This window comes from Ovis aries, chromosome 1 (genome assembly GCF_016772045.2).
Source record: "Ovis aries strain OAR_USU_Benz2616 breed Rambouillet chromosome 1, ARS-UI_Ramb_v3.0, whole genome shotgun sequence".
Taxonomy (NCBI): domain Eukaryota; kingdom Metazoa; phylum Chordata; class Mammalia; order Artiodactyla; family Bovidae; genus Ovis; species Ovis aries.
In genome coordinates this window covers 67,220,929-67,245,647 of record NC_056054.1, presented here as the reverse complement: position 1 = coordinate 67,245,647, position 24,719 = coordinate 67,220,929, and the positions used below count along the sequence as shown (strand labels likewise).

Below are 24,719 nucleotides of genomic sequence, written 5' to 3'. Positions count from 1 at the left end.
CTAGAATTTGAAAATAGAAAACAAGCAGAATATTATGGCCTAATACTCTGTGCATAATGAAACAGCCCCTGCAGTCTGGATCTAGCTTCCTTCTCATGTTATTTGCTTATCAAGCGGTATTGCAACATGATCTTACAGATCAAAAAGGCAGCCTTGAGGAGCAACTGCTGAGCACATAAACTCTGCTGAACACTCTGTTGTTCCATCCTTGGAGGACAGATTTAAGGACTGCCGCATCATTACTATCTCAGAAAACCTAAAAGTTGATTTTCAAGAGGCCACATTCATTGCTCTCTGAGAAGTTTTACAAAGTGATATTGTTTAGTCACGGCAAGTACATAGCACTGGATTATCAGCAGATGACACTGAAGATGAGAAAGTTAATAAATGAACACGCAATTTAAAAACGTACAGCGCTATCATTCTAAATACTTTTTTCACTTATGGATTCCTGCTACTGTTGTCATTTACACAAAAGATACTCCCACCTCCCAATGTGTTCCTGCCAGCCCTGCTCACACTTCTATAAAAGCGGTGATGTCAAGCTTACTCATGTGAGGAGACTCCCACATGTCTTAAGATAAAATGGAAACATATTTCCTTTCAAATAGTACTAAGATTTCTTCAGCCTAGGAACAAGCACTAAACGTCCTGCTTCTAATTAAGTATTCCTCATTTACTTGTGAAAAGTTTCTACAAAATAATGTGGCCATCTTTCAACGTTTGCAGTGACTACCTGTAAAACTCTGGCAACAGCATGTCACATATGCCACGTGCTGGACCCAATCAGCTTAACTGTAGTGAAACTACTGATACACGGAAGGATATGAAGCAGAGCTGGTTTCCAAGTTAGGAACAGACTACCCTAGCCAGGTTAGTGTCATGTTATCCTGGAATTCAGAATCTATTTTCCTTAAACAAAAAAAAAAAAAGGTGGGTGGTGGTGGGGGGTGGGTGGCAGCGGGGGAATAGTAAAAATTACTTTCCTAGACTAAGCTGTAAAAATGCATGAAGTAGTGATAAAAGCAGAAAACATTTACAACGTTTTTACTCTATACAAGGCACTGTTAAAGCCTTTAAACTGCACAACAATCTTGCAAGTTAGGTACTGTCACTCTCCATTTACAAATGCAGAAACTGAGGCAGAGAGAAGCCAAGAAACTTGACCAAGGTCAAAAAGCTGATAAGCAGCAGAGGGGAATCCTCCCACAGGTAACACTTAAAACTCACGATGGAAAAAAAAATTGAAAAGTTCTAAAATACACTCTTTTGGCATGATCCTTTCTCCAGACTCCCTCTTCCCAGGGGCCTGAAGTAAACAGTACCTAAGACACCTCACAGCCAACTCCAGTCTGAAACCTTTGCACTCATCCTGCAAAATCTGTTATAGTAGCTATTAGCTAAATTAAAACTAAATAAAATGAAAATCTCCATTACTTGATCACATGAGCTACTCTTTAAGTTCTAGTGGCGATCCTACTGGAGAGCAAATAAAATGCTTCTATCTTTCCAGGAAGTTCTAATGGGTATTCAGTTGCCTGACAAACTTTTTCCATAAAGGGCCAAATAGTAAATATTTTAGGCTTTGCAGGCTGTATAGTCTTTGCAGCCGTTACTCAACTCCACCAGTATAGCGTAGTCATAGACAAAACATAAACAAATAGATGTGGCTGTTTCCCAAAAGTAGACAGCTGCCCCGTGGGTCACAATTTACCAACCCTTCTTCTAGATAACTGGAGCATACAAGTATATTTCCTCTTAGTTTTGTTTTGTTTTGTTTTGTTTTAATTGGAATGTAATTGTATTACAATGCTGTGTTGGTTTCTGCTGCACAATGAGCTGAAAAAGCTATACTTATACATCCATCCCCTCCCTCTTGGATCTCTATCCCACCCCACCCTCCTTTTTGATCTGCAACTTCTCTTCCCTAACCAAGGGAAAAAAGAATGGTCGTAGGATTATAGATCTGCCTTCTCTCTCTGCGGAGAGAAGCATGCATCACACTGTCTCCTTGTCAATCTCATCTCTTTCCCCTCACAAGGTACAACTGCATGTTCTCCAGCCCAATAGTTCTTAAGAAGCTGAAAATCAGATTTGGGGGCCCCATCTGTGAAGGTTGATTTAGCAGATTTAAGGTGAAAACGGCTGTCTGAGGAGACCTTACAAATAGCTCTGAAAAGAGGAGAAGTGAAAAGCAAAGGAGAAAAGGAAAGATCTACCCATTTGAATGCAGAGTTCCAAAGAATAGCAAGAAGAGATAAGAAAGCCTTCCTCAGTGATCAGTGCAAAGAAATAGAGGAAAATAATATAATAGGAGGAGAAGCCAATGGCACCCCACTTCAGTACTCGAAAAGACTAGAGATCTCTTCAAGAAAATTAGAGATACCAAGGGAACATTTCATGCAAAGGACAGAAATGGGACGGACCTGACAGAAGCAGAAGATATTAAGAAGAGGTGGCAAGAATACACACAAGAACTGTACAAAAAGATCTTCACAACCCAGATAATCACGATGGTGTGATCACTCACCTAGAGCCAGACATCCTGGAATGTGAAGTCAAGTGGGCCTTAGGAAGCATCACTATGAACAAAACTAGTGGAGGTGATGGAATTCCAGTTGAGTGATTTCAATTCCTAAAAGATGATGCTGTGAAAGTGCTGCACTCAATATGCCAGCAAATTTGGAAAACTCAGCAGTGGCCACAGGACCAGAAAAGGTCAGTTTTCATTTCAATCGGCAATGCCAAAGAATGCTCAAACTACCGCACAATTGCACTCATCTCACAGCTAGCAAAGTAATGCTCAAAATTCTCCAAGCCAGGCTTCAGGAACATGTGAACCGTGAACTTCCAGATGTTCAAGCTGGTTTTAGAAAAGGCAGAGGAACCAGGGATCAAATTGCCAACATCCGCTGGATCATCAAAAAAGCAAGAGAGTTCCAGAAAAACATCTATTTCTGCTTTATTGACTATGCCAAAGCCTTTGACTGTGTGGATCACAATAAACTGTGGAAAGTTCTGAAAGAGATGGGAATACCAGACCACCTGACCTGCCTCTTGAGAAACCTGTATGCAGGTCAGGAAGCAACAGTTACAACTGGACATGGAACAACATACTAGTTAGTTCCAAATAGGAAAAGGGGTACATCAAGGTCGTATATTGTCACTGTGCTTATTTAACTTATATGCAGAGGACATCCGGAGAAGGCAATGGCACCCCACTCCAGTACTCTTGCCTGGAAAATCCCAGGGATGGGGGAGCCTGGTGGGAGGCCATCTATGGGGTCGCACAGCGTCAGATACAACTGAAGCGACGCAGCAGCAGCAGCAGCAGCAGCAGAGGACATCATGAGAAACCCTGGGCTGGATGAAGCACAAGGTGGAATCAAGATTGCTGGGAGAAATATCAGTAACCTCAGATATAAATACCACCCTTATAGCAGAAAGTGAAGAAGAACTAAAGAGCTTCTTGATGAAAGACAGTGAAAAAGTTGGCTTAAAGCTCAACATTCAGAAAACTAAGATCATGGCATCTGGTCCCATCACTTCACAGCAAATAGATGGGGAAACAGTGGAAACAGTGGCTGACATAATTTTTTTGGACTCCAAAATCACCACAGATGGTGATTGCAGCCATGTTATGACGAACCTAGACAGCATATTAAAAAGCAGAGACATCACTTTGCCAGCAAAGGTCCATCTGGTCAAGGCTATGGTTTTTCCAGTAGTCATGTATGGGTGTGAGAGTTGGACTATAAAGAAAGCTGACTACCAAAGAATTGGTGCTTTTGAACTGTGGTGTTGGAGAAGACTCTTGAAAGTCCCTTGGACTGCAAGGAGAACCAACCAGTCCATTCTGAAGGAGATCAGTCCTGGGTGTTCATTGGTAGGACTGATGTTGAAGCTGAAACTCCAATACTTTGGCTACCTGATGCAAAGAACTGACTCATTTGAAAAGACCCTGATGCTGGGAAAGATTGAGGGCAGGCGGAGAAGGGGATGACAGAGGATGAGATAGTTTGGTGCCATCACTGACTCAAGGGACATGAGTTTGGGTAGACTCCGGGAGTTGGTGATGGACAAGGAGGCCTGGCGTGCTGCAGTCCATGGGGTCGCAAAGAGTCAGACACAACTGAGCGACTAAACTGAACTGAACTGAAGGTGGAGCCCAGAGAGTGGCATGTTAAATGAGACCCCGTGGTGGTTTTAATCTTGGTTGTCTATGGACCACAATCTGAAAAGCCCTGCTGTTTTTTCAAACACTAGGTGGGAGAAGGGATGCGGATTAGCTGCTAAATTCCCCTCCGGGAGGCGTAACCACCAATCACAGACAGAAATCTATCATTTAACCGAGCAGTTTCAGGAGTGTCCAAGAGTCACTTGAGCAGATTAGAGGGCAAAGGAGGCCTCAAGTATCTCTGGCAGGAAAGAGCTCGGGGTAGGAGGAGGCATTCGGAAGACAGGTGTCTGCCTGGTTTGGAAGGCAGGGGACAAAGAAGCTTTTCAAAAGGACCTCAGGCACCGACACGCTCCATGCCACCATGCTCCCAGCCGCTGGAGACCAACCCTGTCTGCTGTTCCTAGAGGCCATAGGGAGCACAAGTAATCTTCAAGAACCTGTCTTTATTTTTTCTTCCTTTATAAATGGATTCATTCACTATTAGCTGTAACCATGTGCAAGTTTCTCAACATCTTGGTGCTTCAGTTTTCTTATAAAATGAAACAAAGCATACAAAGGGTTCTTGTGAAAATCAAACGAACCAACACCTGCAAAGCACTCAGAACACAGCTTGGCAGAGTTAAGTGGCTTTATAAGTGTTCATTAAAGAAATACAAATGCCATTTAACATTTAATTATCACTTCCTGTGTGTCAGGTATAGGGTTAGATGTACAGATACAAAAATAAAGAGCACCTCAGAGGAGATGGAAGTGATGGTCTGACACCATGTTTATAAAGCACACAGTGCTGTGGGGACTTGAAAGATACAGTTCTAGAGCTCTGCTTCGCTACTGTACATAGTTCAGGGGATTCCCAGGTAGTGCAGTGGTAAAGAATCTGCCTGCCAATGAGGGACCTGCAGAAGATGTGGGTTTGATCCCTGAGTCAGAAAGATCCCCTGGAGGAGGAAATGGCAACCCACTCCAATACTCTTGCCTGGAAAATCACATGAACAGAGGAGCCTGGCGGGGTACAGTCCATGGGGTCGCAGAGAACTGGGACACAGGACTGGGCACGCATGCACTGCACTGTGCATGGGATTAAAATGGCAAATTCACATCATGTGTTTTTTACCACAGCAGTAAAAACATCACAAAAGGAAATTAAGGAGAGAATGTGAGGAGACAGGGGAAAGGAAGCCGACTGGGGTAGCTCAGGGCTGCACAGAAGCAGGAGGATGCACTGGGGGTGGAACAGAAGACCCAGTTTCTAAGCGGAAGACTGAATTTCATGCACTGAGGATGGCGCCCAGAGATGTGACTGGGAGTTGGGCTAGTGATCTGAGATAGTGTGTGTGTGTGTGTATATATATATATATATATATATATGTAAAAAACTACTTGCTTTTGTTTAGTCATTGTGTTTGACTCTTTGCAATCCCAAGCATTGCAACAAGTCAGGCTTCCCTGTTCTGCACTATCTCCTGGAGTTTGTTTAAATTCATGTCCATTGAGTCGGTGATGCTATCTAATCATCTCATCCTCTGCTGCCCCCTTCTCCTCTTGCCTTCAAACTTTCCCAGCATCAGGATCTTTTCCAATGAGTTGGCTCTTCACATTAGGTGGCCAAAGTATTAGAACTTCAGCATCAGTCCTTCCAATGAATATTCAGGGTTGATTTCCTTTAGGATTGACTGGTTTGATCTCCTTGCAGTCCAAGGGATTCTTAAGAGTCTTCTCCAGCACAATTTGAAAACATCAATTCTTTGTCACATAGCCTTCTTTATATATAATTAGTAATACACTACTGTATATTTGAAACTTGTTAAGAGAAGATCTTAAAAGTTCTCATCACAAGGAAAACAAATGTAACTATGTGTGACGAGGAATGTTAACTAAACTGATTGAGGTGACAATTTTGAATATATACAAATATCGAATCATTATGTTTCACACATGAAACTAATATAATATCATGTCGATTATATCTCAATATAAAAATACTATCAATCAGAAAACCGGTGCCTTTCTTTTTCTTAAAAGGAAATTGAATGTTTGGCCTTCCCGTTTTGTTTCCAGGATAAAATGATTTCAGAAACACTTTTTAGTAATGACTTTCACTGTAGATTTATACGACTGGTATATTTTGTGATATGTGGTAGTATCTTCCTAGAAGTGAGAATTTGTCATCTTATGGAAAAATAAAAATCTCATCACTATTCTAACAAACAAACCACCACCACCTAAATGTCAAGAATGTAGTCAGCAGCCCAGAAGGCCTGAGGCCACCTGCACATCGGCCTGCACCCTCCTCTGAACTGCATCCTCTCTCTGCCCCATAGCTGACTCGGCTCCACCAGGGTGCCCTTCTCCAACTACACAGCTGCTGCACAGCTTCTACACCTGTGCTTCCTCTAACCAGAATGTTCCCAATATCCCACCTGGCTTGTACCTTCACTTCCTCCAGGTGTCTGCTCCAGTGTCATCTAAACAGAAGGGCCCTCCATGACCACCAGCACCCACTTCTCCCCCTTCTCCGTCTCCTTATCATGCCTAATTTTTCTTGTTAGCACTTACTAGAGGAGACCTAACAGGTTTCCACACTCTATGGTCTCTGGAAGGATCAGGACTTTGTTATACTCACTACATTTCTTCAGCTTCCCAAAACAGTGTGTGGTGTTCAGCAGATGATCAAAAACTATTTATGACATGAAATAATAAGAATATGAAAAACACTTAATGACCCTTACACTATGATAGTTTTTGTAAAAGCCAGGTACTCACATGTTTTGCAGTCTCTCACTTTTAATCACTAGCATATTTTAAAAATTATAATCTAGCAAACTCCTCTCATATTGAAGAAATCAAATAGCAATATCTAACACTCAAAATGGAGAAGGAAATGGCAACCCACTTCAGTATTCTTGCCTGGGGAATCCCATGAACAGAGGAGCCTGGCGGGCCACAGTCCATGGGGTCCCAAGAGTCGGACACAACTTAGCAACTCAACCACTACCACCACCACCACCACCACTCAAAAGGACGTTTGAATTTTGAATCAAGTCCAAAAGATTCTACCTGGTTATTAACACACAAACGAACACTGGTTTATAGCTTTATTTAGGTATTTCAGTTATCTTTATAATGTTCTGAAGGGATAAAGATGGGATAGATATTTCCACCACTTAATAATGGGAAAATAGCCAAGAGAAGTTGCCTTGTCACACACACCCAGATCAGCAACAGAGCTGGAAATAAAGATAACTTTTCCTCCTCACAGAGTCTGCTGAGTCATTAGGAGCAAATGATTCAAATTCCAGTTATGAGATAACCCAGTAGTTTTATGGAAACTACTGAAATGACAATCATGGCAAAGTCTTAGTAGAACCAGGAATTAAATGGCTATGTGAAAAAACACTCTCATTAACTAATTCAGCCAGCCTCCTCTTCTACCAACCTCTTAACATCTTCAGCCTATTTCTTAAGGCATTATCCTTATGTTTATCTGTGGACATCATAGATTCTCTTTTGCCATCTTTTGGCTATAAGACAAATTAAACTTCCACGATCAGATTGCTGCATACTTCATCACTACTAGACGATACTGACATCCCATGTCAGTACATACTGAATGGAGAGGGAGGCAGGATCCATAAACAAATGGTAACATGTAGACATGTGGCCCCAATGCTGGTAATAAAGTTACCAGCATTGGGGTAATAATTTTTTCAGGCAATAAAGTTACTGCTGTAGAAAAATGACCCTCAGTACTCTTGATATACTGAGGCATACCCAAGCAGAACACCTCTTCTCAATACAAAAAAGTTTTGTACTTCTAGAGGAACAACAAAAGAAAACAGATTAATCACTGAGGGGCATATGGCCCAACTTCATCTTGTTACAGGTAAGAAAACAGAGATCCAAGTAAGTTAAAAGAGTTGCCCGAACCCACACAGCTACTTTTTGAAAGAGCCATAGCTAAAACCCTAGCCCCCCTAACTCCCAATCCAGAGTTTTACATTTACAAGCTAGGTAATCCATACAAACTGGACTTTTTCCTCTTATTTCCCCCTTGAATGATCTTTTAGATTTTGTGCAGAGGAAAATTAGTCACGAAACAAAGTTCCCCAGACTTTCTGATCATTAAATCCCTTATAAATATTTGAGTGAATTGAACCCAGTCTGGATATGACTTATCCTCATAAGATGCAGAATGTTTGTGATTTAAAGGCTATACCCATTTGTGATTTTTGGTTTCCATAGTGCTAAGTAACATTTACTGCTCCATGTGGTCTGTCTTGCATCTATGAGCAAGTATTTCCTGATGAATGGCAACTCCCACATGATATAGTTTCCCAAATATTTTAGACAGCTGATGAAGGGAAAACGTTCCCCATAGAAAAGATTAATAACTGATTAGGTCATCTGACATTGAAAGGTGTTCTAAATCTGCTATGATATAGCTGGTACTCTGTCCTCATAAGTTAGTTTTAAGAATGTAAGGGTAAACATTTGGCCTTTATTAGCAAACTTAACAGACAGGATTATAAAATTTAGGACTACAAGAATCACACCATAAATTCAATAGTTTTCAATCCTATACAATGACAAAGATGTATTTCATATTTTAGTGGTTCAATCATCAGTTTCAGCTTTATAGAGGGTTCTATTATACATAATGGTGACATCCTTCTTCTGCTATATCTGGCATATTTAGAACATAACAATGTGGTCAGTCCATTCTGGATGTAAATATGGGATGATATTCAAAGGAGAAGCCATGGAAAGAAGCCATGAGCTTCAGTTGAATCCTTCACTGCCCTCAGCTGCCTATTACGAGGGGTAGTTCTGCAAGAACTAAACTTATCAAAAATGTTCCAGGTATTAGGTCATTAAAAATACAAGAGGAACCTAAAAATGGTATATGTGTAATTATACTCCCCCCCCCCCCCACCAACATCATCTTCCAGAAGGCTGTAATACACAAACTGATTCTATTTCCTTATTTGGCAACTTTGTGTTGACAGCTTTCAGGGGTGCTGAGTTAGAGGGAAGGGGTCAAACATTCCCCAAAGAGGACAGGTTGAATCAGTATCTTGATGTTCCCTGCCCCTCTATGATCTCTCCCCTGTGCAGTTACAGAAGCCTATACACACTGTTTCTAAGAACATTTCAACAAAATTGCCTTTGGTGAGAACAAGACAACTGTTCACAGTCTGGAAAGAATAAGCAAATCTTCTGCACTAGGAGCCTCATTTTAATATGGCTAAAAAAAAACATCTTTACTCATCTAAGGTCACAAACTATTTCCACCTAAAATTTCCAAGATTTGACCCCAATTTTAACTCTACACTAATCCTCTCCCAACTTGTGGAAATTAACAAGCAAAATGTTACTTAAGAGTAAAGCCCGCTTGAAGTTTTCATTCATGCAAGCTTTGAGTAGGCATCATAAGCACTTATTATATACCCGGCATAGTGCAGAAGGTAGAGTGATGGGGGCCTTTAGTTATTTACATTCACCTGAGAGGGGAAGCTCAAAGTTGGGGAAGATGACAAAACAGACCAATATTCACTTCAGGGAAACCCAGTTGTATTAAATAGGCAGACAGAACCCAGAGAAAAGTTAAATAGTTAAATACAGTTTCTCCAAAGGCGAACAGAGAAGTCTTTCAATATCAATTTCTAACAATATGGCCATCCTTACAGAAATTATCTTGAAAATGCGGAATGAAGAAATTAAAGCTGGGGAAAGCAGAACAGACCGTGAACGTGTTTGGTACAGAATATGTTTGGGTTGACTCATGTCTTGCCTCTTCTATAACAAACAACTGAACAAAGTTCTGATCACTATCATAGAAGGACCCCCATAAAGAATAGAGAAAGGAGACTGACTGCCTCTGGGCAGTTTCAGACCTCATGTCTTAGTTATGAGTCATTTGGCCTGGTAAGGATATGCAGCATCTCCGAAAGCAGCTAGCAGAATACTCTGTGTTCTCCTTCCAGGTAATAAGCCATTCATTGTGCACCCAGGGCAACTCCATTCAACCAGGTATTACCAGGAAAGTACCACATGGTTAGCAACATACTCGTTGCTGTCAGTAGTAATCTATATTTCAATTAGAGTCCTTGTCACTAAACAACTATCATTTAAACTGGAGACAATATACTCCTAGAAGAATGATTGTGTATACCTTATGTTTGTGATTACCTAAGCCGCCTTCTAATTTATAAAATATAAATTTGAAACTCTACAAGAGATTGTCACATACTGAGGAAGAGATCACTCAAGGAACTGAGCTATACTAGGTAAAGAGAGGTATAATGTTCCCAAAGCCAAATGAATGTAAAAGCTACAGATGCCCAAGAGCAAAACTGGACAAATATGAGATAGCATCCAAAGCAAATAAGCAAAAGTAAATAAATAAATGAAACCATATTAAAAAAACAACCTCATAATAGTTTTCAATGGATTTTTACTACAGAAAAGAACCACTGAGGGTACTGAAATAAATCTGCCCACCAACTGTACCAAGCCACAGGTAACCAGATATTATGAATCACTGACATGTTCCAACTGCAAGTCACCAGAAAACTTTAAAGTAAAGCCAACTGACATAAACCATTAACTCTCAAGATGATAGCTAAGGTGTCTTGTTAGTATTCCTGTAAGTAGCAGAAAGAAGCAAGAGAGTTAATGAAAACTAGAATTCCAGTGCTATTAGAAACTTAAATTACTAAAGGTAATTATGCCTTATGTAAATTAATACAAATAGCCTAACTCTGTTCAAAGAGACTTTAAGTCTAAAAGTCAATATATTTTTCAGGAGTGGTAAGAGGATCTCTTCTGAGGATCTCTCAGCCGCTAAAGACCATTATGTATAGGCACTCAGAAAAAAAGTGTACTTCTGTGTATTTTTATGGGTTCCCTGATGGCCCAGACAGTAAGGAATCCGGCTGCAGTACAGGAGACTTGGGTTTGATTCCTGGGTCAAGAAGATCCCCTGGAGAAGAAAACTGCAACCCACTCCAATATTCTTACCTGGAGAATCCCATGAACAGAGGAGCCTGGTGGGCTATACAGTCCATGGGGTCCCAAAAGTCAGACACGACTGAGTGACTAACACTTTGTGTGTATTTTCAATTAATCGTTAATAAGGCTCTAAATACCAATTCAACCTCAAGCAATCATCTACTCACTTTCTTAAACAAAATACAAAATAGAAACTTTGTTTTACTGTATAACCCATGAAACTGCGACACTTAACCCTAGGCACATAAGATAATTTAACTCTGTAAACATAGGACAGCTGCAAGAGAAGACTAGACATTCACCATACTAAATGTTTGGGGTTTGTACTTCTGGCAGCAGCAAATGAACTTTTCTTTACTAGCATTTTATCTGTAAACAACTTATAAAACTTTGCAACCTTGAGGCACTAAACACCAGAAGCAACTTCATCCTCTACCACTATAATACAATAATACCAAGTATCTCATCTCAGAAATAGATTTTGAAGTAAACTACTGAGGTTCAATTCTACGCTTTAACTGAAGGCACAAGTCTGAATTTAATTGTACTAAGAATAAAACGCTGCAACTACTACTGGTTCACTTAAAAATGATCAAATATTCATAAGGCTGATTTGGAAAGGGTACCTAGTTCCACCTTGTCCCTACTCCATACAGGGTCTATTTCCCTTAAACTCAAGATTTATCTGAGGAATCTTGTAGCTAAGGATGGGATGGATGTAGGACCTACAACTGGGAAAACACCCCCATTATCAGATGGAATTCCTCTGGGGCGGAGCACAGTTTAAAATGCCTTTCACCAGGTTAGTTACAAAATGTTGTTTCTTGAGTTTCCTTCTAAATACTTCTACTTAAAAGAAAATTTTGCAAAAACCTAGGAAAAACTTTGGTAGGAGCACTAATAGTTTAACTAAATGCTTTTCTTCCCTTAAAGAACTATTTGATACCAGGAGAAATGCTAATGTTGATCAATCTTCTAGATAAACTAAAAGGCAAACAAACACAATTGAACTTCTATCTTCTAATTAAGTTGACTAAAGTACCCAACAGTCAACAAAAACAAGACCAGGGAGCTGACTGTGGCTCAGATCATGAACTCCTTATTGCCAAATTCAGACTCAAATTGAAGAAAGTAGGGAAAACCACTAGACCATTCAGGTATGACCTAAATCAAATCCCTTATGATTATACTGGAGAAGGAAATGGCAATCCACTCCAGTACTATTGCCTGGAAAATCCCACGGACAGAGGAGCCTGGTAGGCTACAGTCCATGGGGTCGTGAAAAGTTGGACGCGACTGAGCGACTTCACTTCACTAATGATTATACAGTGGAAGTGAGAAATAGATTTAAGGGACTAGATCTGATAGATAGAGTGCCTGATGATGGACTGAGGTTCGTGACATTGTACAGGAGACAGGGATTAAGACCATCCCCATGGAAAAGAAATGCGAAAAAGCAAAATGACCGTCTGGGGAGGCCTTAAACATAGCTGTGAAAAGAAGAGAAGCAAAAAGCAAAGGAGAAAAGGAAAGATATAGGCATCTGAATGCAGAGTTCCAAAGAATAGCAAGGAGAGATAAGAAAGCCTTCCTCAGCCATCAATGCAAAGAAATAGAGGAAAACAACAGAATGGGAAAGACTAGAGATCTCTTCAAGAAAATTAGAGATACCAAGGGAAAATTTCATGCAAAGATGGGCTTGATAAAGGACAGAAATGGGATGGACCTAACAGAAGCAGAAGATATTAAGAAGAGGTGGCAAGAATACACACAAGCACTGTACAAAAAAGATCTTCATGACCCAGATAATCACAAAGGTGTGATCACTCACCTAGAGCCAGACATCCTGGAATGTGAAGTCAAGTGGGCCTTAGAAAGCATCACTACAAACAAAGCTAGTGGAGGTGATGGAATTCCAGTTGAGTGATTTCAAATCCTGGAATATGATGCTGTTAAAGTGTTGCACTCAATATGCCAGCAAATTTGGAAAACTCAGCAGTGGCCACAGGACTGGGAAAGGTCAGTTTTCGTTCCAATCCCAAAGAAAGGCAATGCCAAAGAATGCTCAAACTACCGCATAATTGCACTCATCTCACACGCTAGTAAAGTAATGCTCAAAATTCTCCAAGCCAGGCGTCAGCAACACGTGAACAGTGAATTTCCAGATGTTCAAGCTGGTTTTAGAAAAGGCAGAGGAACCAGAGATCAAATTGCCAACATCCGCTGGATCATCCAAAAAGGAAGAGAGTTCCAGAAAAACATCTATTTCTGCTTTATTGACTATGCCAGAGCCTTTGACTGTGTGGATCACAATAAACTGTGGAAAATTCTGAAAGAGATGGGAATACCAGACCACCTGACCTGCCTCTTGGCCTGCTTCCTGCAGGTCAGGAAGCAACCATTAGAACTGGACATGGAAAAACAGACTGGTTCCAAATAGGAAAAGGAGTACGTCAAGGCTGTATATTGTCACCCTGCTTATTTAACTTCTATGCAGAGTACATCATGAGAAACGCTGGACTGGAAGAAACACAAGCTGGAATTAAGATTGCCAGGAGAAATATCAATAACCTCAGATATGCAGATGACACCACCCTTACAGCAGAAAGTGAAGAGGAACTAAAAAGCCTCTTGATGAAAGTGAAAGTGGAGAGTGAAAAAGTTGGCTTAAAGCTCAATATTCAGAAAACAAAGATCATGGCATCTGGTCCCGTCACTTCATGAGACATAGATGGGGAAACAGTGGAAACAGTGTCAGACTTTATTTTGGGGGGCTCCAATATCACTGCAGATGGTGATTGCAGCCATGAAATTAAAAGATGCTTACTCCTTGGAAGAAAAGTTCTGACCAACCTAGATAGCATATTCAAAAGCAGAAACACTACTTTGCTAAGGTTCGTCTAGTCAAGGCTATGGTTTTTCCTGTGGTCACGTATGGATGTGAGAGTTGGACTGTGAAGAAGAGTGAGTGCTGAAGAATTGATGCTTTTGAACTGTGGTGTTTGAGAAGACTCTTGAGAGTCCCTTGGACTGCAAGGAGATCCAACCAGTCCATTCTGAAGGAGATCAGCCCTGGGATTTCTTTTGGAAGGAATGATGCCAAAGCTGAAACTCCAGTACTTTGGCCACCTCATGCGAAGAGTTGACTCATTGGAAACGACTCTGATGCTGGGAGGGATTGGGGGCAAGAGAAGAAGGGGACGACAGAGGATGAGATGGCTGGATGGCATCACTGACTCGATAGACGTGAGTCTGAGTGAACTCCGGGAGTTGGTGATGGACAGGGAGGCCTGGTGTGCTGCGATTCATGAGGTTGCAAAGAGTTGGACACAACTGAGCGACTGAACTGAAAGTACCCAAGATCAAGAGAACCACAGAGATTCTCAGACCATCGAGAGTGGAGCCTTGAACTTAAGTCTACCACTGGCTTTGATATTCCTGACCTCATCAATCACCCATTCCTACAAGTCTGCATCAATATGATACCTTTCCCAGGTTTTGTAAGCTAGAATTCTTGAAGCATCTTCAAGGCCTCTATCTCTCAACTCTCACATCCACCAAGTTACCAGGTACTAATGGTTTCACCTTAGAAGACTTTCACATTGGTCCTCTCTTCCTCATGGCCTACATTTAAGCTTTAACCCAAGGTCCCCGCCACTCATCTCCACCTTCTTCAGCCTATCCTCCACAATGCCACCAGTTACATTTCCTTAGAAAAGAAAAGAGAAACCTAATCATTACTCTCCCAGGTAAAAATCCCCTGCTGGCTCAAGAATCAAATCCAAATTTCTTAAGTGTGCGCAAAGCCGCAATATCTGCCTCAGGTGCAGCCGTGGCAGCACACCCTGCAAGGTTCCTGCCACACTCAACTGCACCTGCAGTGAGCAGCCAGCGAAGCAATGATAAATCTCCTTCCAAATAACATGGCGTAGGTATGTACATAAAATTCTCATTCCACATCTTGCCAATTCCTGCTGCAAAGACTCAGCGGGGTAAGGAAGACTTTTATATGGAGTTGAACATTCTGTGACTTGTGAACATACCAGACTTGCCTGTGAGGGTCCACGAGTCTCCGGCAGAGGCGTGGGTCGGTGCTGGCTTGCTGCAGGGTTGGGGGCACCGAGTGTAGGGGTGCATGCATGGGATCTTTTGAAAGAGGTTGCCATTATCTTCATGACCTCCACCATAGTTTGACCCCAGGTAAATAGCAGGGAGGAAACACAGGTCCACCCATTTACAGAAAATTGGATGAAAGATTTACTGAGCACGGCCCCGCCCATCAGAACAAGATCCTGTTTCCCCCTCAGTCAGTCTCTCCCATCAGGAAGCTTCCATGAGCCTCTTATCCTTCTCTGCGGCTACTGCTGCTGCTGCTAAGACGCTTCAGTCGTGTCCAACTCTGTGCGATCCCAGAGATGGCAGCCCACCAGGCTCCTCCATCCCTGGGATTCTCCAGGCAAGAACACTGGAGTGGGTTGCCATTTCCTTCTCCAATGCATGAAAGTGAAAAGTGAAAGTGAAGTCGTTCAGTTGTGTTCGACTCTTAGCGACCCCATAGACTGCAGCCTACCGGGCTCCTCTGCCCATGGGATTTTCCAGGCAAGAGTACTGGAGTGGGGTACCATTGCCTTCTCCGTATCCTTCTCTATCAGAGGGTAACAGAATGAAAACCACAATCACAGAAAACTAACAAATCTAATCACATGGACCACAGACTTGTCTAAGTCAATGAAACTATGAGCCATGCCGTGTAGAGCCACCCAAGATGAACAGGTCATGGTGGAGAGGTCTGACAGAATGTGGTCCACTGGAGAAGGGAATGGCAAACCGCTTCAGTATTCTTGCCTTGAGAACCCCATGAACAGTATGAAAAGGCAAAAAGACAGGACACTGAAAGATGAATTCCCCAGGTTGGCAGGTGCCCAACATGCTACTGGAGATCAGCAGAGAAATAACTTCAAAATGAAGAGACGGAGCCAAAACAAAAACAACACCCAGTTGTGGATGTGACTGGTGATGAAGCAAGCTCCGATGCTATAAAGAGCAATATCGCCTAGGAACCTGGAATGTTAGGTCCATGAATCAAGGCAAATTGGAAGTGGTCAAACATGAGATGGTAAGAGTGAACGTCAACATTCTAGGAATCAGTGAACTTAAATGGACTGGAATGGGTGAATTTAACTCGGATGACCATTATAGCTACTACCGTAGGCAAGAATCCCTTAGAAGAAATGGAGTAGGCATCATAGTCAACAAAAGAGTCCAAAATGCAGTACTTGGATGAAATCTCAAAAACAACAGAATGATCTCTGTTCGTTTCCAAGGCAAACCCTTCAATATCATGGTAATCCAAGCCTATGCCCCAACCAGTAACGCTGAAGAAGCTGAAGCTGAATGGTTCTATGAAGCCCTACAAGACCTTCTAGAACTAACACCCAAAGAAGTTGCCCTTTTCATTATAGGGGACTGGAATGCAAAAGTAGGAAGTCAAGAAACACCTGGAGTAACAGGCAAATTTGGCCTTGGAGTATGGAATGAAGTAGGGCAAAGGCTAATATTTTGCCAAGAGAATGCACCATGGTTATTATTAGCTCTTTATTTCTGCAAGAATTGATGTGCTTTATGTGGGGGGGTGGGGAATAAAGTGAGACATAGAGACATACATTAATCTCATTGGTATCATCGACTCCATAAATACTTTCAAGTCTGTGTGGTAATAGTCATGGAAGATATTAGGCGGGTATTTTTGCAGGAATCTGTGTAATCTGAGGAGACCTAGTAGAATTTACTCTATGGTTACTTCACATCACAACCCCACTTTATGCTGTATAAAACTTCCATTTCTCATATTTTATAATTCTAAACTCTTGGTCTGTCTGCTATACTTAAGGATAAATCTTCTCCAGTGCCAAGAATAATATTTTGCGCCAAACACCAAACAAGATACTGGAGAATATAAAGATGACTTCTGTATTTTCCCACAATTTGAAGGCCATTCTTTGGCTCAGGTGTGTGGGTAACTTAGGAGCTTAAAAGAGACTCTCCCACACTTGGGCCCATTTTACAACTTCTCTTTCCTTTGCTTGTTATGGACAAGGATTCCATATGAAGGTCCCTGACAATGTGACGGTTCAATTGCTTCTACTTAAGTTCTGAATAGTCAGTCCTTAACACTAAGGGCAGTTATTTTCTCTCAATCTTCAAATCCCCAGAGGTGTATTTGCTTCTTAAATTGTAACCCCAGGAATAGAGGGAAACTTTAAGAAAAAAATGCTTTAACTAAATTTTTTAAACTTCACATGAAAAGATGTTCTACATCATTAATCATAGGAGAAATACAAAGATCACAATGGGATACTATTTCACACCTACTAAGATGGTTCTAATCCAAAGACAGAAAATAAGTGCTGGCCAGAATGTGGAGGACTTGAATCTTCACATGTCGCTGATGGAGATGTAAAATGGTGCAGCCACTCTGGAGAACAGCTGGGCATTTCCTCAAAATGTTAAACACAGAATTACAATATCACATCAATTCTGCTCCTAAGGATACACCAAGAAAAATGAAAACATACGTCCACACAAAAACTTGTACACAAATAGGCAAAGTGGAAAAAAATGCAAATGTCCATCAACAAATAAGAATGAATAAATAAAACGATGAAGTATACCTGGTTTCAGTTTCGCAAGATGAAAAAGTTCTGGGTCTCTGATTCACAACAATGTGAATATAACACTACCGAACAATACATTTGAAATTTTGCTGGCAAATCTACATAATGAAATATTTGGTGATGAAAAGAAATGAAATACTGACACATGCTATAATATGGCTGACCTTGAAAACATTATAGTCCGTGAAAGAAGCCAGAAACAAAGGACCTGATAATATATGACACTATTTATATTAAATGTCCAGAATAGGCAAATCTACAGAGACAGAAAGTAGACTGGTGGTTGCCAGGGGCTAGGGAACTTGGCAAGAATGGGAGTGACTTATAATGGATACACGGTTTCTCTCGGGGTGATGAAATATTCTAAAATTGTCTGTGATGATGGTTTGCACAAATCCGTGAATGTACTTAACACCAGTGAATAGGCCACTTTTATTGGGCCAACTGTATGTATATGAATGTTATCTCAATAATGCTATTAAAATTATATATGCAAAAAAGTTACTTCTAGGTCCTTAGGCTAAAGCCGTAATGTAATAAAGTGCCTTCAACTTTGGGGTCTGTATCAGCAAGCTCAGCATCAATTTTTCCTTTTCATATTAAGAATAAGAATCTGATTTACTTGAAATCCTCATTGCCTTCCCTACCTGCTCTGCTATGTTCTTCTATGCTCTCTCAACAAGTGCTCGGTGCTTCTGAGTGATAGGCCTGCAGAGTTACCTAGGGAACCACAAAGAGCCAGAGAGAGACTCCAACAGAGAGCCTCTGAGGCCTCAGAGAGACCACAAAATAAGGCTTCTCCATCGTTCATCAAGAAGGGGCTTGGTTAAGATGCAGGGACAGGGTAACAGGCTAGAGAGACGTAGAGAACCAAGGGGATGACCCCCATGAACCAGAACATTTTCATAAACACAGTGATCTGGCTATGGTTTGTACATGGTCTGCTGCAAATGCTCTCAGCAAATATCCTCAATTGGGGGTCTCAGGATCTCTAGAGACCCACAGATACACTCAAGAATCTGCGACTTCTCCAAAATAATCTTTCAATTCTGTGCTTTCATCCTAGTGTTCATCCAAAAGAAAGTGATATAAATCCAGACCAGATCATTTTAACCACCCCTTTACCAACACAGTGCCCAGGTGTGCATTTATTATTCCATTGGCGCTGAGTGATCCTCATCACAAAAACACAGTCTGCAGGCAGGCACACACATGACAGTGACCAAGGCCAATTTTGAGACGTTTACTGACCACTAAGACTTTGATTTCACGACGCCAGAATGACAGGCACTGGAGTTCTGGGTTCACTACTTCACCTAATAAGGAAAGGACAGAGGCAGACTGGATACATAATCAATGGAGACACACCAAACGAAGGTCAAATGACATTAAGGCATTCATAACAGTATCTTCATAATGGCATGAAGGTATTGTAGAACAAAGGTTTTGTTTTGGTGGTTCGAAAATTTACAAAGAGAAGGCAATAATAAGAAAAGGATTTATTATGTTCAAGTTGTTTTCAAAACAGTGTAAATGAGTCATTTCCCTATCTATTGACTTCCTTCAACAGTCTGACACTTGTCTGTATGCTGAAACTGTAAAAATCTGTAAGAACCAAATTTCACAAACATTGTGCTCCTTTTCCTGACTCTAGTAATCACTGAATTGGATGTATGTTTGATGTCAATTTCAGTACCTCTGAATACTAGTCTTTGAATGTACAAGACACTAACTACACTAGCAAAGAAATTGGAAATCATTAAAATCATTAAAACTGTAATTCAAAGACTGCTCACTGACACAGCTGCAGTCTGATGGTCCTGAGATAGCAAGGCCTTCAAGTCCATAATGTGATTTTGAATAATATATTTATTGCCAACAGGTATTTTCTGAATTACTATTATCAAAATCAAAAGGCTGTTATGCATTAAGCATTTATTAGGACCCAAGGCAACAACTTTTTATTATTTAAAATAAATAAACATAAGTGATTAAGACTCAGCAAAAAAAAATTCATTAATTTAAATTTTAATTGTTTAATAGTGTTTGCATTTATTGGTGATTTTTAAAAATGTTTTAACAGCTATATAAACACTATAAGCATAAGGAGTATATATTTTATTTCATGTTTATATATAGTTAGTACAATTAAGCAAAGCTAATTTAAGTCAACAAAAGGGGATGGCTGAAATGCATGTGTGGCTGGCAAACACTAATATGGGGTTGATCTGAACATGTTCATTCATTCAAAAAACATTCAAGATCCTACTGTGGGCCTGGTAATTACGATACAGTGTAGAACAAGACAGGCACATCTATGCCTTCATGGGGCTTAGAGTTTATTTAAAAAGGCATGAGAATGTAACAAGTGAAATGCCAAAGAGACAGGAAGTATTACAGAAAAAAATAGCAAGGGGACTTTACTTAGTTTATGGGGTAAAGAGGACTCCCTGAGAGGAAATTACATTTAAGCTAAGAAAAAAAGAAGAAATAGGAGCTAGCAGTAGCTGAGACAGTAAAGAGTCTGCCTGCAATACAGGAGACCCAGGTTCAATCGCTGGGTTGGGAAGACTCCCTGGAAAAGGGGATGGCAACCCACTCCCGTATTCTTGCCTGGAGAATCCTATGGGCAGAGGAACCTGGTGGGCTACAGTCCATGGGGGTCACAAAGAGTCGGACACGAATGAGTGACTAACACAACTTCAGAGAAAAGTGAAGCAACAGAGGGGGAGAGTAATCTCGGCATCAGACTTGTCAGGAAAGCACAGAAGATTAGAGGAACAGAAAGAAGTCCTGGTAAGTGGAGTGTGAGTCTGGTGTACGCTGGTGGGGGTGGAGGGCTGGTCATGGTGGGGGTAGGGTAAGAGCTGGTGATTCTACATAGAGGCAGGGACTTCCTCTTGCAAGGTCCTGAAGACTTCTTAAAGGGTCTGACTTTTAATTCCTTAGGGAGGACTTCTGAGGGTGATGAGAAGTCACTGGAGGGTTTTACACAGGTCACACACACTGAATTTTATTTTGTAAAAACCCCTCAGACTTCAGGTGTACAGAGCACTGGAGGTCAAGGTCAGAAAGGACGGCTGAGGGCAGCTTCAGCAGGCCGGGCAAGACAGGAAGGCGGGCGCCTGGGACTCCTGCACTAGAGCAGCATATGGGAGAGTTTTAAGACATATCGGATAAATTTAGGAACTTAGGTCTAAGACAGAATTGAGACAGTTTGATAACTCATTGCAGGTGGAAGTTAAATGAGAAGGATATATTGGGTTGACCAAAAAGTTCATTCTGGTTTTTCGGTAAGCTGTTACAGAAAAATCTGAATGAACTTTCTGGCCAACTCAATATTATGGAAAATGGCCAAGTGGTGGATGGTGTCTTTCACCAGATGGAGGAAGAATCCCAAATCCTTGTAAGTTGAGGACCACCTGCATTCAAAGGCTGCTTTGTACAAGCTGTTGGAAAAAAATACTTTTGTTTTTCTTGCAATTTCATACCTCTGTATCCATTATGAATATTTTTAAAAAATACTACTGACTTGCATAATCACTCACACCCAGAGGTGGCAATATTCAAAACAAGCCTGTGTTCTTTTGGGAAAGTCTTGGTTCAAAGACAAAATCTGAAAACAGACAAATCTTTTGATCCTTACTATTGACACGGTGTTTCAATGCAAACCCGAACTACTTAAAACCTTCCTTTGATGGGACAAAGAGCAACAGCTCAACATAGGCACTTAGGTTTAAGAGGCCCCCACTCTCCACTTCATGCCTGAGAAACATGGATTTAAATATCAAAAGAACTGGGAATTCAAGTTCAAATGACCACTGCACCTGGCAGAATTTAACCCGGCATTAAACCGCTCCATGCAAATTCACAATTTGCTAAGAACAAACAACTCTGGGAAAAGTTTTCCCATGACCCACTCCCTCATGAACATTTTTAATATTTCAAAAATGCTTAGAAACTGGAACAAAGCAATTTAAGACTCTCAAAAGGTCAGAGCAACTAGAATTAGCTGAAGATTGCATTATACATGAAAGACACCAAGGTTCTATAAACAGGGCATCTTCTTCACACCAAAGCACAAGAAAACAAAGGAAAAACTAAACTAACACAGACCACAGAAAACATCACATGAAAGGAAATTCACGTCTGGCCTAGCCTACAAAAGAAGAAACTCAATAAACAGGCTTGGTTTCTGTGGGCTCCCTGAAAGCAAGGAACAGAAAGAGGAGAATCATTTCAGTCTTGAAGGTGAGACTTCCAAGGATTTCTAAGATTATTAAGGAGGCAAATAGAGGCAGAGGATCCCCTGCCTCCATCTCCACACGTCTCAGTCCATTATCCGTTCACCGCAATGCACGATCTACACTCTGTGTCTGCCTCTAGTTCTTTCTCCAGGGGCCAAAGATGGGAAGACTATTGACATGGATGATCATTTATTTCATCAACACTTGTATCACACTTATGTGTCAGGCACTAATCTAAATGCCTCACAAATAAGAACCCACTTAATCATAACTACTGCACAAATAAGGCACCCTGAGTTTTCTTGCTTTACACACAGGAAACTGAGGCGTGGAAATGTCAGCTATAAAATTTGCTCAAAGTCAAACAGCACTAGTAAGTGATACAGCTGAAATCTGAACCCACTTTTAATCATCTGAGCTACAAAAAGCTATAAAGACTATGGCAATTTTCTTCTTTATTTCTTATATTTTCACATTTTCCTACAATGAGGATCTACTACTTTTATACTAATAAAAAACTAAAATATCATTTTTACTTTGAAGTATCAAATCAAAAAAATAAATAAAAACAAGGCTTTGAATATCTCATGTATGAAATCATACCTCATCTATCAGAAGCCAAGAGGTTAGGTCAGATGATCCTCTTTGGATCATCTGCCACAAGATTTCGATTCTATGCCCTGTTTTCCATTACACAGGCAGTAAGGGCTGCAGAAAATGTAGACAAGGCAGCGATTATGAACACATGGTCTGGAAAAGTGATCTGAGATCTAGTTCCAGTTTGCAAACTATAGAATCCGGAATAAATGCTTAAGCCCTATAAACTTCAGTTTTCTGATAACTGAGTATAGATAATTATACCTGTCTGCCAGAGTTAGCTCATGTAAACTACTTAAAAATGAAATGTGCCTGGCATGGAGTAAGAGATCAAAAAATTGTCAAATACAAGAAAACTAAACTGTCCAGATACTTGCCTATGATAGATTATTCCTGGGCCAGAGCAATCAAATAAACCAAATAAAGTGAAAGTCGCTCAGTTGTGTCTGACTCTTTGCAACACCATGGACTATACAGTCCATGGAATTTTCGAGGCCGGAATACTGGAGTGGGTAGCCTTTCCCTTCTCCAGGGAATCTTCCCAACCCAGGGATCGAACCTGACTCTTCCGCATCACAGGCAGATGCTTTACCCTCTGAGCCCTAGTAACCTGTATTTTTTTAAGGGCATAGCCACATCTCTTTTAGTCAAGATGTACTAAAGAGTTTCCACCACATTTCTAAGGGCTATCACTCTGTCAAGCAAGTGGTCTTCAAATAGCACATAATATATTAAATTTTTATATTGCCCCTTTACTACCCACAGCAATTCCCTAAGGTTATGTTAAATGTTCCTGTTAAAAAGAATGCTTCTGGCTCTGTGGTCCTGATATTCTTCTTCTCTCTAAAATATAATACTCACAATTAGGAGCCTGACTCCCTAAAAGAGACTTAAATAAAGGAAAAATTAAATGCTGCCAGCGCATTTTTACTTCATAATGCTTTATATAAAAATTTTTTCTCTGTCCATATCCAACTCCATTCAGGGCTTTCGTGGCCATCAACTGTGAAGCTGCAAGTGCCGCAGTGAAAGCTAACGCAGCAGTGTGTCTTGGCTTTATTAAGATCTCCAGTGCTGTCCCCCATGCCAAATCTAAAGGACACAGAGGAGCACCAGTTGTTCACTGAGTCGCCTAGGAATCGGACACCGATGGTAAAGTTGCCGAAGGAGCTCAGGGCATCCCTGGCACCATGGGCAGGCCCGAGGACACAGGCAGAGAACTGGAGAGAGAAAACAGAGACTGCAAAAGAGTGAATGTGAGGGCAGAAAAAGAACAGAAAGGGGCAGAGAGTGAAAAGCTACAGAATCCGAAGGAATGACTACACCAAGTGCTTTACATTCATTATGTTCACATGAGCCTCGCATCATTTTGTTCTCATTTTAAGGGCAAACTGAGGCTTAGAGAAAGTAATCTAGATTACTTTCCTAGAGTTGCACAGCTAGCACACAGCAGAGCTGGTACTTGAACAAAGTTCTTCCAGCACAAAGCTTATGACTGAAGATGCACTTTGTGACCTTGGAGGACATCTCTGATCCCCCTCCTCCCATGGGAGGTTTCAGGTCTCTCTACACCCTCGGCCAAGGATGGGCAGCCCCTACAAGGCGCCCTCAGGGCTGGGCCCTCGACAGTGCCAGGCAGCTGAGTCTGGCTCTGCATTGTTTAAAGGAGATCTGTCCTCTTTATTAAGCTGAAATCTGTCTCCCACCAATTTCCACCTGTCTTTTTCCCAGGAGATAATCATATCTGCAACAAACACGAGGCTTCCTGTCAAAGCCCCCATCCATAACTAAATGGAGGGAGGGAAAATGTTAGAAAACTTTCAAGGAAAATCTCAAAAAATTATATAATTTTTTTAATCTCAAAAAATTCTGTAATTTTTTTTTCTAAAAATAGCCCTTTTAAGGTAAGGGTAACAAGTTCTGGGATTAGTAAACTTATTATAGAGAAGTAAAATTATGACAGTTGAAAGTGGGCTTATCTTTGGTTAGTTATCTTCACATTCACAGAGG

The 24,719-nt window shown here is 41.0% G+C and overlaps 1 protein-coding gene across 18 annotated transcripts in view; it reads right to left on the bottom strand.

Annotated features, from left to right (window-relative positions):
- Positions 1 to 24,719, bottom strand: part of LRRC8D (leucine rich repeat containing 8 VRAC subunit D) — a 138,163-nt gene that overhangs the window by 75,830 nt on the left and 37,614 nt on the right. The window contains exon 2 of one of the 18 annotated variants that reach the window (XR_009596906.1): positions 7,261 to 21,004. The exons of 16 other annotated variants lie outside the window; for them this stretch is intronic. The gene's annotated coding sequence lies outside the window, so the exon portion shown is untranslated. Of the gene's footprint in view, positions 1 to 7,260; positions 21,005 to 24,719 lie in introns of those variants that run through there. One more of the 18 variants, XR_009596908.1, reaches the window with a different exon arrangement.